Raw genomic sequence first — 12,893 nt, forward strand, 5'->3', positions numbered from 1 at the left:
GGAGTTTCATACTCTCTCAGCGATAGTGAAGCTTCCGCTAGACAAACAGCATTCACTACGGGCTGCAATCTCTTTAAGAACCAGTCGCACACATTGAGACGCCTCATGCACTTCCTACGTAAGATGGTAGCAATGGAGGCAGTTCTTTTCGCGCAGTTTCATCTGCGTCCACTACAATGTGACATTCTCCGCCAATGGGACGGGGAGTCGACCTCCCTCAACAGAGTCGTCTTTCTTTCTCAGGCGGCCAAGGAATCTCTACGGTGGTGGCTTCTTCCCACCTCATGGTCAAAAAGAAGGTCCTTCCTATCCCCATCCTGGGCGATAGTTACGACAGACGCGAGTCTATCAGGGTGGGGAGCAGTTTTTCTCCACCACAGCGCTCAGGGTACGTGGACTCAGCAAGAGTCCACCCTTCAGATCAATGTTCTTGAACACAGAGCAGTGTATCTTGCCCTACAAACCTTCCAACAGCAGCTAGACAGCAAGCAAATCCGACTTCAGTCGGACAACTCCACAGCGGTGGCATACATCAACCACCAAGGAAGAACGCGCAACCGGCAAGCCTTCCAGGAAGTCCGGCAGGTTCTGATGTGGGTGGAAGACACGGCATCCACCATATCCACAGTTCACATCCCAGGCGTGGAAAACTAGGAAGCTGACTTCCTAAGTCGCCGGGGTGTGGCCGAAAGGGTATGGTCTCTTCACCCGGACGGGTTTCGGGAGATCTGGCGCCGCTGACAGAGGCCGGACGTCGATCTAATGGCGTCACGGCACAACAACAATGTGCCAGCTTCAGGGCACGGTTTCACAATCATCGAGCTCTGGCGGCAGACGCCTTAGTTCAGCATTGGTCGCAGTTCCAGCTACCTTATGTGCCACCTCTGGCATTGTTGCCCAGAGTGCTGCGCTAGATCAGGACCGACTGCGGCCGCGCCATCCTCGTCGCTACAGATTGGCCGAGGATGTTGTGGTTCCCGGTTCTGTGGTGCCTCACGGTAGGCTAACCGGGGGCACTACCAGACCAATCAGACTGGCTGTCTCAAGGGCCATTCTTCCATTTGAATTCTACGGCCCTCAACCTGATGGTGTGGCATTGAGTCCTGGGACCTAGTGTCGTCAGGATTACCTCAGGACGTGGTTGCCACCATGAGACAGGCTAGCATACCAACGTCCGCCAAGATTGACCACAGGACGTGGAAGATATTCTTATCTCGGTGCTCGGCGCAGGGTGTTTCTCCCTGGCCGGTTGCATCGTCTATGTTTCCTTCCTTCCTGCAATCTAGGTTGGAAAAAGGGTTGTCGCTCAGTTCCCTTTAGGGACAAGTCTCAGCGCTATCTGTATTTTTTCAGAAACGACTTCCTCAGGTACGCACGTTCCTACGGGGAGTTTGTCGTCTCAGCACTCCGTACAAGCGGCCGTTAGAGCCCTGGGATCTGAACAAGGTTCTAATTGCTCTCCAGATGCCGCCTTTCGAGCCTTTGAAAGAGGTCTCCTTCCCGCTTTTCTCGGGAAGTGGCCTTCTAGTAACGGTCTCGTCTCTTAGGAGAGTTTCCGAGCTAGCAACGCTCTCATACAAATCTCCCTTCCTGGTCCTTCACCAGGACAGGGTAGTTCTGCGTCCGATTCCGGAATTTCTCCCTAAGGTGGTATCCCACTTTCATATCAATCAGGATATCACCTCACCTTCTTTGTGTCCTCGTCCAGTCCATCAATTTCAGAAGGATTTGCATCTGTTGGTTCTGGTGAGAGCACTCAGGTTCTACTTCCCGCATGGCGCTCCTGCGCCACCCGGATGCACTCTTTGTCCTTGTCGCTGGTCGGCGTAAACAGTCGCAAGCTTCTGAATCCACCCTGGCTCGGGGGATCGAGGAACCAATTCTTGAAACCTACAGTTCTACTGGGCTTCTGGTTCTCTCAAGGCTGAAGGCCCATTCTACCAGAGCCGTGGGTGCATCCTGGGCATTACGGCACCAGGCTACGGCTCAGCAGGTGTGTCAGGCACCTACCTGATTGAGTCTGCATACTTTTACCAAGCATTTTCAGGTGCATACCTACGCTTCGGCAGACGCCAGCCTAGGTAGATAAGTCCTTCAGGCGGCGATTGCCCACCTGTAGGAAAGGGCTGTTTGACGGCCCTATCACGAGGTATTCTTTTACCCACCCAGGGACTGCTTTTGGACGTCCCAATTGTCTGGGTCTCCCAATTAGGAGCGAAAAAGAAGAAGGGAATTTTGTTTACTTACCGTAAATTCCTTTTCTTCTAGCTCCAATTGGGAGACCCAGCACCCGCCCTGTTTTCTCGGGGTTTTTCTGTTTTTTTCGGGTACACATGTTGTTCATGTGGTATGGTTCAGTTCTCCGATGTTTCCTCGGATTGAATTGGTCTTTAAACCAGTTATTGGCTTTCCTCCTTCTTGCTTTGGCACTAAAACTGGTGAGCCAGTGATCCCACTGGGGGTGTATAGCCAGAAGGGGAGGGGCCTTACACTTTTAAGTGTAATACTTTGTGTGGCCTCCGGAGGCAATAGCTATACACCCAATTGTCTGGGTCTCCCAATTGGAGCTAGAAGAAAAGGAATTTACGGTAAGTAAACAAAATTCCCTTCTTTACGGCGGCGGCGCTTCTAACTTTAGCCCCCGGCTTCTGCGGCCTAGCGCCGCTTCGTTCCCGCCCCCACCCTGTCAATCAGGGTAGGGGAGAGACGCTGCTCAATAGGCAGCGCCGAGGGCTGGAGCTTTATTTACATGCTCCAGCCCTCTCACTAGGCGCAAGGGGAAGCAGACTTCCCGCTCTTCGTCGGTGTACGCCCAGGGCCCGCCCCCCCTCTCCACAAGGACGCCGGCAGCCATTATACATGCGATCTGGCTGGGGAGAGGCAGCAGGCTCTGGGAGACCCAGACTAGAGGGATTTCTGGCGACCACACACCGCTCCTAAGCGGGCGGTAAGCTGCACAGTAGTGCTGGCCCCACTAGTGCCTCAGTGATATATAGTGTACTTTTGTCTTGGTACCATATATATATATATATATAGTTGCACTGTAGGTCGCTTCTTGGCTGGACACCCTGTACTGCTCTGAGGAGGCAGCAACATGTCATCCGCAAAACGCAAGGCTGCCAAGGCACGGGCTGTGTGCACGGTTTGTGCTGCATGTGGGGCTGATCTACCGGCAGGCTCCAATGATTCACATTGTGTGCAATGTTCAGTCCCAGTGGCACTTCGTCAGCCAGAGCCTATTGTGGTGGTAGCCCAGGCAGAGACGCCTGTGAACCCTGCCCCGGTGACGGGGACAGACTTTGCAGTGTTTGCTGATAAAATGTCTGAAGCTATGACAAAAATCCTGGAGACCTTGCAGGCCAGGCCAGTTCCTCAGACCATGGACACTGCTGTGGCTATGCTCTCTGGTCCCCCTCAGTTGGAACTAATCCGTACTTCAAGGTGGTCTCAAGCATCACAAGCTGAAGTCTCTGACTCAGATGACAGTCCCAGGCAGCCTAAGCGAGCTCGCTGGGAAAGACCCTCCACGTCATCACACTGCTCAGGGTCTCAGCGAGAAGAATCTCTCTGTGATGAGACTGAGGACGGTGATCAGGATTCTAATCCTGAGGCCCCTCTCAATCTGGATGCCCCTGAGGGTGACGCCATGGTTAATGACCTTATATCGGCAATTAATAGACTGTTGGATATTTCTCCCCCAGCTCCTTCAGCAGAGGAGGCAGCTGCACAGCAGGAGAAGTTCCATTTCCTGTATCCCAAGCGTAAATTAAGTGCTTTTTTGGACCACTCTGACTTCAGAGAATCAATCCAGAAGCACGACGCTCATCCAGACAAGCGTTTCTCTAAACGTTCTAAGGATACCCGTTATCCTTTTCCCTCTGAAGTAGCCAAACGCTGGACCCAGTGCCCAAAGGTTGATCCCCCAATTTCCAAGCTTGCGGCTAGATCCATAGTCGCAGTAGAGGATGGCGCTTCACTTAAAGATGCCAACGACAGACAGATGGACCTTTGGTTGAAATCTGTCTATGAAGCTATCGGCGCGTCGTTTGCTCCAGCATTCGCGGCCGTGTGGGCACTCCAAGCTATTTCAGCTGGTTTAGCACAGGTGGATGCTATCATACATCCAGCAGTGCCACAGGTGGCGTCCCTAACTTCGCAAATGTCTGCGTTTGCGACTTATGCTATCAATGCTGTCTTAGAATCTACGAGCCGTACCTCTATGGCGGCCGCCAATTCTGTGGTTTTGCGCAGAGCCTTATGGTTAAAGGACTGGAAAGCAGATGCTGGTTCCAAAAAATGCTTAACCAGCTTGCCATTATCTAGAGACAGACTGTTTGGTGAGCCATTGGCTGAAATCATAAAACAGTCCAAGGGTAAGGACTCTTCCTTACCACAGCCCAGAGCAAGTAAACCTCAACAGAAAAAGTGGCAGTCGAGGTTTCGGTCCTTTCGAGGCTCGGGCAAGCCCCAATTCTCCTCGTCCAAAGGGACTCAGAAAGGACAAGGGAGCTCAGATTCCTGGCGGGCTCACTCACGCCCCAGGAAAGCAAATGGAGGAACCGCTTCCAAGGCGGCTACCTCATGACTTTCGGCCTCCTCCCTCCGCATCCTCGGTCGGTGGCAGGCTCTCCCGCTTTTGCGACATTTGGCTGTCTCAGGTCAAAGACCGGTGGGTAACAGACATTTTGTCTCGCGGGTACAGAATCGAGTTCAGTTCTCGGCCTCCACTTCGGTTCTTCAGAACCTCCCCACACCCCAACCGAGCAGATGCCCTGCTGCAGGCGGTGGACTCTCTAAGAGCAGAAGGAGTCGTGATCCCTGTCCCCCCTCTAGAACGGGGGCGAGGATTTTACTCCAATCTCTTTGTGGTTCCAAAAAAGGACGGCTCCTTCCGTCCTGTTCTGGACCTAAAACTGCTCAACAAGCATGTGAACGCCAGGCGGTTCCGGATGGAATCCCTCCGCTCAGTCATTGCCTCAATGTCCCAAGGAGATTTCCTAGCATCAATAGACATCAAAGATGCTTATCTCCACGTGCCGATTGCTACGGAACACCAACGCTTTCTGCGCTTCGTGATAGGAGACGAACATCTTCAGTTCGTGGCTCTGCCATTTGGTCTGGCGACAGCCCCCCGGGTGTTCACCAGGATCATGGCAGCAGTGGTAGCAGTCTTGCACTCTCACGGACACTCTGTGATCCCTTACTTGGACGATCTACTAGTCAAGGCACCCTCTCAGGAGGCATGCCAACTCAGCCTGAATTTTGCACTGGAGACTCTCCAGGCGTTCGGGTGGATCATCAACTTCCCAAAGTCAAATCTGTCACCGACCCAATCACTAACGTATCTTGGCATGGAGTTTCATACTCTCTCAGCGATAGTGAAGCTTCCGCTGAGCAAGCAGCGGTCACTACAGACAGGGGTGCAGGCTCTCCTTCAAAGTCAGTCGCACTCCTTAAGACGCCTCATGCACTTCCTCGGGAAGATGGTGGCGGCAATAGAGGCGGTTCCGTTTGCGCAGTTTCATCTGCGTCCACTTCAATGGGACATTCTCCGCCAATGGGACGGGAAGTCGACATCCCTGGACAGGAAAGTCTTCCTTTCCCAGACGGCCAAGGACTCTCTGCAGTGGTGGCTCCTGTCCACCTCATTATCACAGGGAAGATCCTTCCTACCACCGTCCTGGGCGGTGGTCACGACAGACGCGAGTCTGTCAGGGTGGGGAGCAGTGTTTCTCCACCACAGGGCTCAGGGTACGTGGACTCAGCAGGAGTCCATCCTTCAGATCAATGTTCTGGAAATCAGAGCAGTGTTTCTTGCCCTACTAGCCTTCCAGCAGTGGCTGGAAGGGAAGCAGATCCGAATTCAATCGGACAACTCCACAGCGGTGGCATACATCAATCACCAAGGAGGGACTCGCAGTCGGCAAGCCTTCCAGGAAGTCCGGCGCATTATGATGTGGGTGGAAGCCACGGCCTCCACCATATCCGCAGTTCACATCCCCGGCGTAGAAAACTGGGAAGCAGACTTCCTCAGTCGCCAGGGCATGGACGCAGGGGAATGGTCCCTTCACCCGGACGTGTTTCAGGAAATCTGTCGCCGATGGGGAAGGCCGGACGTCGACCTAATGGCGTCCCGGCACAACAACAAGGTCCCAACATTCATGGCACGGTCTCGCGATCAAAGAGCTCTAGCAGCAGACGCCCTAGTGCAAGATTGGTCGCAGTTCCGGCTCCCTTATGTGTTTCCACCTCTGGCACTCTTGCCCAGAGTGCTACGCAAGATCAGATCCGACTGCAGCCGCGTCATACTCGTCGCTCCAGACTGGCCGAGGAGGGCGTGGTATCCGGATCTGTGGCATCTCACGGTCGGCCAACCGTGGGCACTAACAGACCGACCAGACTTACTGTCCCAAGGGCCGTTTTTCCATCGGAATTCTGCGGCCCTCAACCTGACTGCGTGGCCATTGAGTCCTGGATCCTAGCGTCTTCAGGCTTATCCCAAGGGGTCGTTGCCACCATGAGACAGGCTAGGAAGCCCACGTCTGCTAAGATCTACCACAGAACGTGGAGGATATTCTTATCCTGGTGCTCTGCTCAGAGAGTGTCTCCCTGGCCATTTGCATTACCTACCCTTCTTTCTTTCCTCCAATCTGGGTTAGAAAAAGGTTTGTCGCTCGGCTCCCTTAAATGGCAAGTCTCGGCGCTATCCGTCTTTTTTCAGAAGCGTCTAGCACGACTTTCTAAGGTGCGCACGTTCCTACAGGGGGTTTGCCATATAGTTCCCCCGTACAAGCGGCCGTTAGATCCATGGGATCTGAACAGGGTACTAGTTGCCCTCCAGAAGCCGCCCTTCGAGCCTCTGAAGGAGGTTTCACTTTCTAGACTATCACAGAAAGTGGCTTTTCTGGTAGCGATCACATCTCTTCGGAGAGTGTCTGAGCTAGCAGCGTTGTCTTCCAAGGCTCCCTTCCTGGTCTTCCACCAGGACAAGGTAGTGCTGCGCCCCATTCAGGAGTTTCTCCCGAAGGTGGTATCCTCTTTTCATCTTAATCAGGATATCTTTTTGCCTTCGTTTTGTCCTCATGCAGTTCATCGGTATGAGAAGGATTTACATTTGTTAGATCTGGTGAGAGCACTCAGAATCTACATTTCCCGCACAGCGCCCCTGCGCCGTTCGGATGCACTCTTTGTCCTTGTCGCTGGTAAGCGCAAAGGGTCGCAGGCTTCTAAGGCCACCCTGGCTCGATGGATCAAAGAACCAATTCTTGAAGCCTACCGTTCTGCAGGGCTTCAGGTTCCATCAGGGCTGAAGGCCCATTCTACCAGAGCCGTGGGTGCGTCCTGGGCATTGCGACACCAGGCTACGGCTCAACAGGTGTGCCAGGCAGCTACCTGGTCGAGTCTGCACACTTTCACCAAACATTATCAGGTGCATACCTATGCTTCGGCGGACGCCAGCCTAGGTAGAAGAGTCCTGCAGGCGGCAGTTGCCTCCCCGTAGGGGAGGGCTGTCTTGCAGCTCTAACATGAGGTATTTCTTTACCCACCCAGGGACAGCTTTTGGACGTCCCAATCGTCTGGGTCTCCCAATAGAGCGCCGAAGAAGAAGGGAATTTTGTTACTTACCGTAAATTCCTTTTCTTCTAGCTCTTATTGGGAGACCCAGCACCCGCCCTGTTGTCCTTCGGGATTGTTGGTTTGTTTGCGGGTACACATGTTGTTCATGTTGAACGGTTTTCAGTTCTCCGATGTTACTCGGAGTGAATTTGTTTAAACCAGTTATTGGCTTTCCTCCTTCTTGCTTTTGCACTAAAACTGGTGAGCCAGTGATCCCACTGGGGGTGTATAGCCAGAAGGGGAGGGGCCTTACACTTTTTAGTGTAATTGCTTTGTGTGGCCTCCGGAGGCAGTGCTATACAGCTATACACCCAATCGTCTGGGTCTCCCAATAAGAGCTAGAAGAAAAGGAATTTACGGTAAGTAACAAAATTCCCTTCTTTGTGTACACATGTTGTTCATGTTGAATGGTTTCAGTTCTCCGATATTCCTTCGGATTGAAGTTACTTTAAACCAGTTTATAATTCTTTTTCCTCCTTCTTGCTTTTGCACCAAAACTGAGGAGCCCGTGGGAGCACGGGGGGTGTATAGGCAGAAGGGGAGGGGCTTAACACTTTTAGTGTAATACTTTGTGCGGCCTCCGGAGGCATAGCCTATACACCCCAATTGTCTGGGTCTCCCAATTGGAGCTAGAAGAAAAGGAATTTACGGTAAGTAAACAAAATTCCCTTCTTTCCACCCATTGAAATCAATGATGTGGGTCAAAACGCCACGAAAATGCACTTGGACTGCATTTTTGTTGCGTTCCGGATGCTTTTTTGACAAGTAAAACGCAGGTCTTTTCAGTCTCTCTCTTTCGATGTTGGTCATTCTTCCTCTGTCTGTCGGTCTCTTTCTCTGTCAGTTGGTCGCTCTGTCCATCGGTCGGTCTCTTCCCCCTCTCACATACCCACCGATCACCGGTGCGGCGCTGCACGGCTGTCACAAAGCTCCGGCGGCTTTTCCTCTTTTGAAAATGCCGGCCGCTCTTTATTCTATCTCGTATTCCCTACTCTCCCCGCCTACCGGCGCCTATGATAGGTTGCAGTCAGACACGCCCCCACTCTGAGTGACAGCTGCCTCACTGCAACCAATCACAGCCGCCGGTGGGCAGGTCTATATCGTCCAGTAAAATAAAAAAAAAAACGACGTGGGCCCCCACCCCCACCTAATTTTGATACCAGCCAGGGTAAAGCCACATGGCTGAAGGCTGGTATTCTAAGGATGGGGAGCTCCACGCTATGGGGAGCCCCTCAGCCTAACAATATCAGCCAGCAGCCACCCGGGATTGCCGCATCCATTAGATGCGACAGTCCCGGGACTCTACCCGACTCATCCCAAATTGCCCTGGTGCGGTGGCAATCTGGGTAATAAGGAGTTAATGGCAGCAGCCCATACCTGCCACTAAGTCCTAGGTTAATCATGGCAGGCGTCTCCCCGAGATACCTTCCATAATTGACCTGTAAGTTAAAGAAAATAAACATACACCCGAAAAAATCCTTTATTTGGAATAAAAGACAATAAAACCACCCTCTATCACCACTTTATTAACTTCCAAATACCCATCCAGGTCCGGCGTAATGCACATGACGTCCCACGACGCTCTCGGCTCTGCAACATGAAGCTGACTGGAGTGGTCACAGACCAGACCGCTCTGTCAGCTCCACGCAGCAACTGAAGTGAGCCGTGCGATCACCGATAACGTCAGTCAAGTTACCTTCGACCACCGCTGCATCCTCCAACTGTGACAGTAAGTCGCCCGAGTGACTGAAGTGAGCTGCGCAATCAGCGATGACGTTACAGATGAGTTGCGCTCTCGGGTGGAGGACTCCAGCTGGCCGCGGGTAACCTGAGTGACGGCACCGCTGATCATGCTGCTCACTTCAGTCACTCAAGGGATTTGCGGTCTCTGGTGAGTCCTTCACGGGTGACCGCTAATCAGGATGCGACAGACAGCCGCGATATGACAATGAAGTCGGGTGAACTTCATTCTCATCGCGTGATTCTGTCTGCTGTCAGCGGGCATGTAGAAGAGCTCAATTGCCGTGGGACCGCACTGCAAAAAATGCATGCAAACTGCATGCATTTTGGATGCATTTTTTTTGACAAACGCAGTGTTTACAGTTTGAGGGTGCGTTCTTTTCCACACAGAACGCAATGTGCGCACATACCCTTAGTCCTGTCACCCATCAAAGTAGACTGTGAGCTGGTAAAGCTGCAGAGCAGGTACATGGGCCAGAAACCCAGAGAAGATGGCGATTGCTAAGTATTCTAATACACTTGCACACCACTACATATGTAAATTAGGACTGGCTACAGAATAAAATTCGTCGAGATTTACCTTTTTAGTTTTTGGCACCTGTAGTTCCATACTAGTCTACTTTCTAGGACTACGCTCGTTTCCTGCCTCTTCTGAAGTCTTTGAGCAGTCTGGACATTTCTTCATCGTTCCTTATGGGAGACCCAGACCATGGGTGTATAGCTTCTGCCTCCGGAGAACACACAAAGTACTACACTCAAACGTGTAGCTCCTCCCTCCGAGCATATACACCCCCTGGATGACAAATCTAACCAGTTCAATGCTTTGTGTTCAGGAGGTCACACACACACATGCATCCTCTGATTTTTGATTTAAGATTTTTGATTTCAAAGATTTGTAAGAAAAGCGGGTCCAGTCATGACTCCCGGCATGTCCCTTCTCACCCCACTGTGTCGGCGGTGCTGTTAAGGTTGACTTTACAAGGCTGGAGCCTTCTCATGCCGCGCTCCTTCACCATCCTCTGAGGCTCTGGCTTGAAGTGGGAGCCATCACGGTTCTCACTGCTTTGCAGGAGACCGGTCTCCATCCGCAGCCCTGTCAGGATCCTGCCGGACGGAGAGTTTGCCCCCCCCCCCTCCAGGGACCTGGCGCTGCGTCTCAAAAGCTAAGTATTGAGACGTTATTCTGGGGTCCCGGGTACATTTATTGAGGGGAGAGTATGTTTTGTAACTCTGCTGTGTTTTCCGGCCGGTTCTCTGGGTTTTTCCTGAGAACTGCGCCGAGGGTGCCTGCTCGTCGGCCGCATGTAAAAATCTAGGCCCCGGCTTCAGTTGCGGCCTAGTTTCGTTTTCGTTCCCCTGCATGTCAGGCTTGTAGGGGAACAGTGCGGCACCGCCCACCGGCCGTTCAGCAGAGGGGAGGACACCTCTCTGAGGAGATGTTCCCCTCCCATGTATCTCTCCTTGGCCCTCCGGTTCCCGCTCTTGGGCTAATCCCCGCCCCCCCTCCTCACTCCGGCGCCATTTTCTCAGCGTTCACTCACTGATCGGCGCCGGCTGCTGCAACTTCTGCAAACACTGGGGGTCCTAGCGGTGGAATCCGGAGGGCACACAAAAACCGGTCTGGTAAGCCACAACCTCTGGTTGTGGGCTTTATTATACACTCTCAGGGGGTCATTCTAAAGGAGTGTACTCTTTACTGCAGAGCCTCCACCTCAGCAGCATGTCTCTCACTAGGAGCAAGGCTGCCAGGCTTTACTCTATATGCACTGCATGTAAGCTCATTCTGCCTGAACCGAGCACATATCCACATTGTGATGCCTGCTCGAACATAGTGGTGCCTCAGCCTGGAGCCTCCTCAGGGGTTCCTCCGGCTGCTCCGGCCCCGGTGGCTGAACCCCCGGCTTGGGTAGCATCTTTTTCCAGTGCTATCTCCCAGTCTTGCTGACTCCATGGGACAGCTGTCCCGGACTCTGCTGACCATGCATCAGCCCCCTTCTCAGGGTGCCTCTGCTGCTCCCACTCGCTCTGCAGAGCTAACAGAGCATGTTTTAGGGCCCCGTCCTCCTAAACGGAGACGCAGGGATTCTTCTCCTTCCTCGTCCCACGGCTCTGATTCACGGGCTGAATTACAGGGCGAGGAGGATACTTTTACTGTGGGCTCAGACGCTACCTCTATGTACCCCATTGATTTATCTGAGGGTGATGCGGATGTTAGTGACTTGATTGCATCCATCAACTCCGTACTGAACCTCAATCCACCAGTGTCAGAGGAACAAGCCTCTCTGGTAGAAATACACCAGTTTACCTCTCCTAAGAGAGGTAGGAGTACGTTTTTTAACCACTCCAGTTTTCAGGCCACTGTTACCAAGCCCAGGGCCTGTCCTGACAAACGCTTCCCAAAGCGTAGTTCTGATGACCGTTTTCCCTTTCCACCAGAAGTGGTCAAGGAGTGGGCTCTCTCACCAAAGGTGGACCCTCCGGTGTCTAGTATCTCAGCCCGGACAGTCGTATCTGTGGCCGATGGCACCTCTCTTAAGGATCCCACTGACCGCCAGGTTGACCTTCTGGCCAAATCTGTATATGAGGCGGCAGGAGCCTCGTTCTCCCCGTCCTTTGCAGCAGTGTGGGCTCTTAAGGCAGTTTCTGCCTCTCTCGCGGAGATACATTCCCTCGCCAGGGACTCTATACCCGAGATGGTTGCCTTAACTTCCCAGGCTTCGGCTTTTTCATCCTATGCCATGTCTGCCATTCTGGAGGCCTCTCACCGCACGGCGGTGGCTTCTGTTAATTCCCTTGCGATCCGCAGGATCTTGTGGCTTCGAGAATGGAAAGCAGACGCTTCTTCTAAGAAGTACCTTGCTGGGCTCCCCTTTGCTGGGTCCCGGCTGTTCGGTGAACAACTGGATGAAATTATTAAGGAAGCTACTGGCGGGAAGAGTACTTCCTTGCCACAAACTAGAACCAGGAAACCTGTCCAGGGCAGGAACCAGTCGAGGTTTCGTTCCTTTCGTTCCTCTAACTGGTCATCCTCTAAGCCCTCAGCTTCGTCCACTAACTCAGCCAAGGATCGAAAACCCAGCTGGCGCGCGAAGCCGCGTCCTCAGAAGAACGGAGGAGCCGCTGCCACTAAGGCAGCCTCCTCTTGACTATCTGGCTGCGCCAGCAACGTCCTTGGTCGGTGGCAGGCTCTCCCACTTTGGCGACGTGTGGTTTCAACACGTCTCCGATCAGTGGGTGCGGGATATCATCTCCCACGGCTACAGGATAGAATTTTCTTCCAGCCCGCCAAACAGATTTTTTATGTCCACTCCCCCCTGCTCCAAAGCCGCCGCCTTCTCACAGGCCGTGGCATCCTTGCAGGCCAACGGAGTAATTGTTCCGGTTCCCGCCCGGGAGCGGTTCAGAGGTTTCTAGTCAAACCTCTTCCTAGTCCCCAAGAAGGACGGTTCCTTCCGGCCCATCCTGGATCTCAAGCTTCTACAAGCATGTTCAGGTGTGGCACTTTCGCATGGAATCTCTGCGATCGGTCATTGCCT

At 53.0% G+C, this 12,893-nt stretch overlaps 1 protein-coding gene across 2 annotated transcripts in view; it reads left to right on the top strand.

Annotated features, from left to right (window-relative positions):
* PRDX4 (peroxiredoxin 4) overlaps positions 1 to 12,893 on the top strand; it is a 92,802-nt gene that overhangs the window by 54,368 nt on the left and 25,541 nt on the right. The gene's annotated exons all lie outside the window — the stretch shown is intronic.

The sequence above is a fragment of the Anomaloglossus baeobatrachus genome, chromosome 2, assembly GCF_048569485.1.
Source record: "Anomaloglossus baeobatrachus isolate aAnoBae1 chromosome 2, aAnoBae1.hap1, whole genome shotgun sequence".
NCBI lineage: Eukaryota > Metazoa > Chordata > Amphibia > Anura > Aromobatidae > Anomaloglossus > Anomaloglossus baeobatrachus.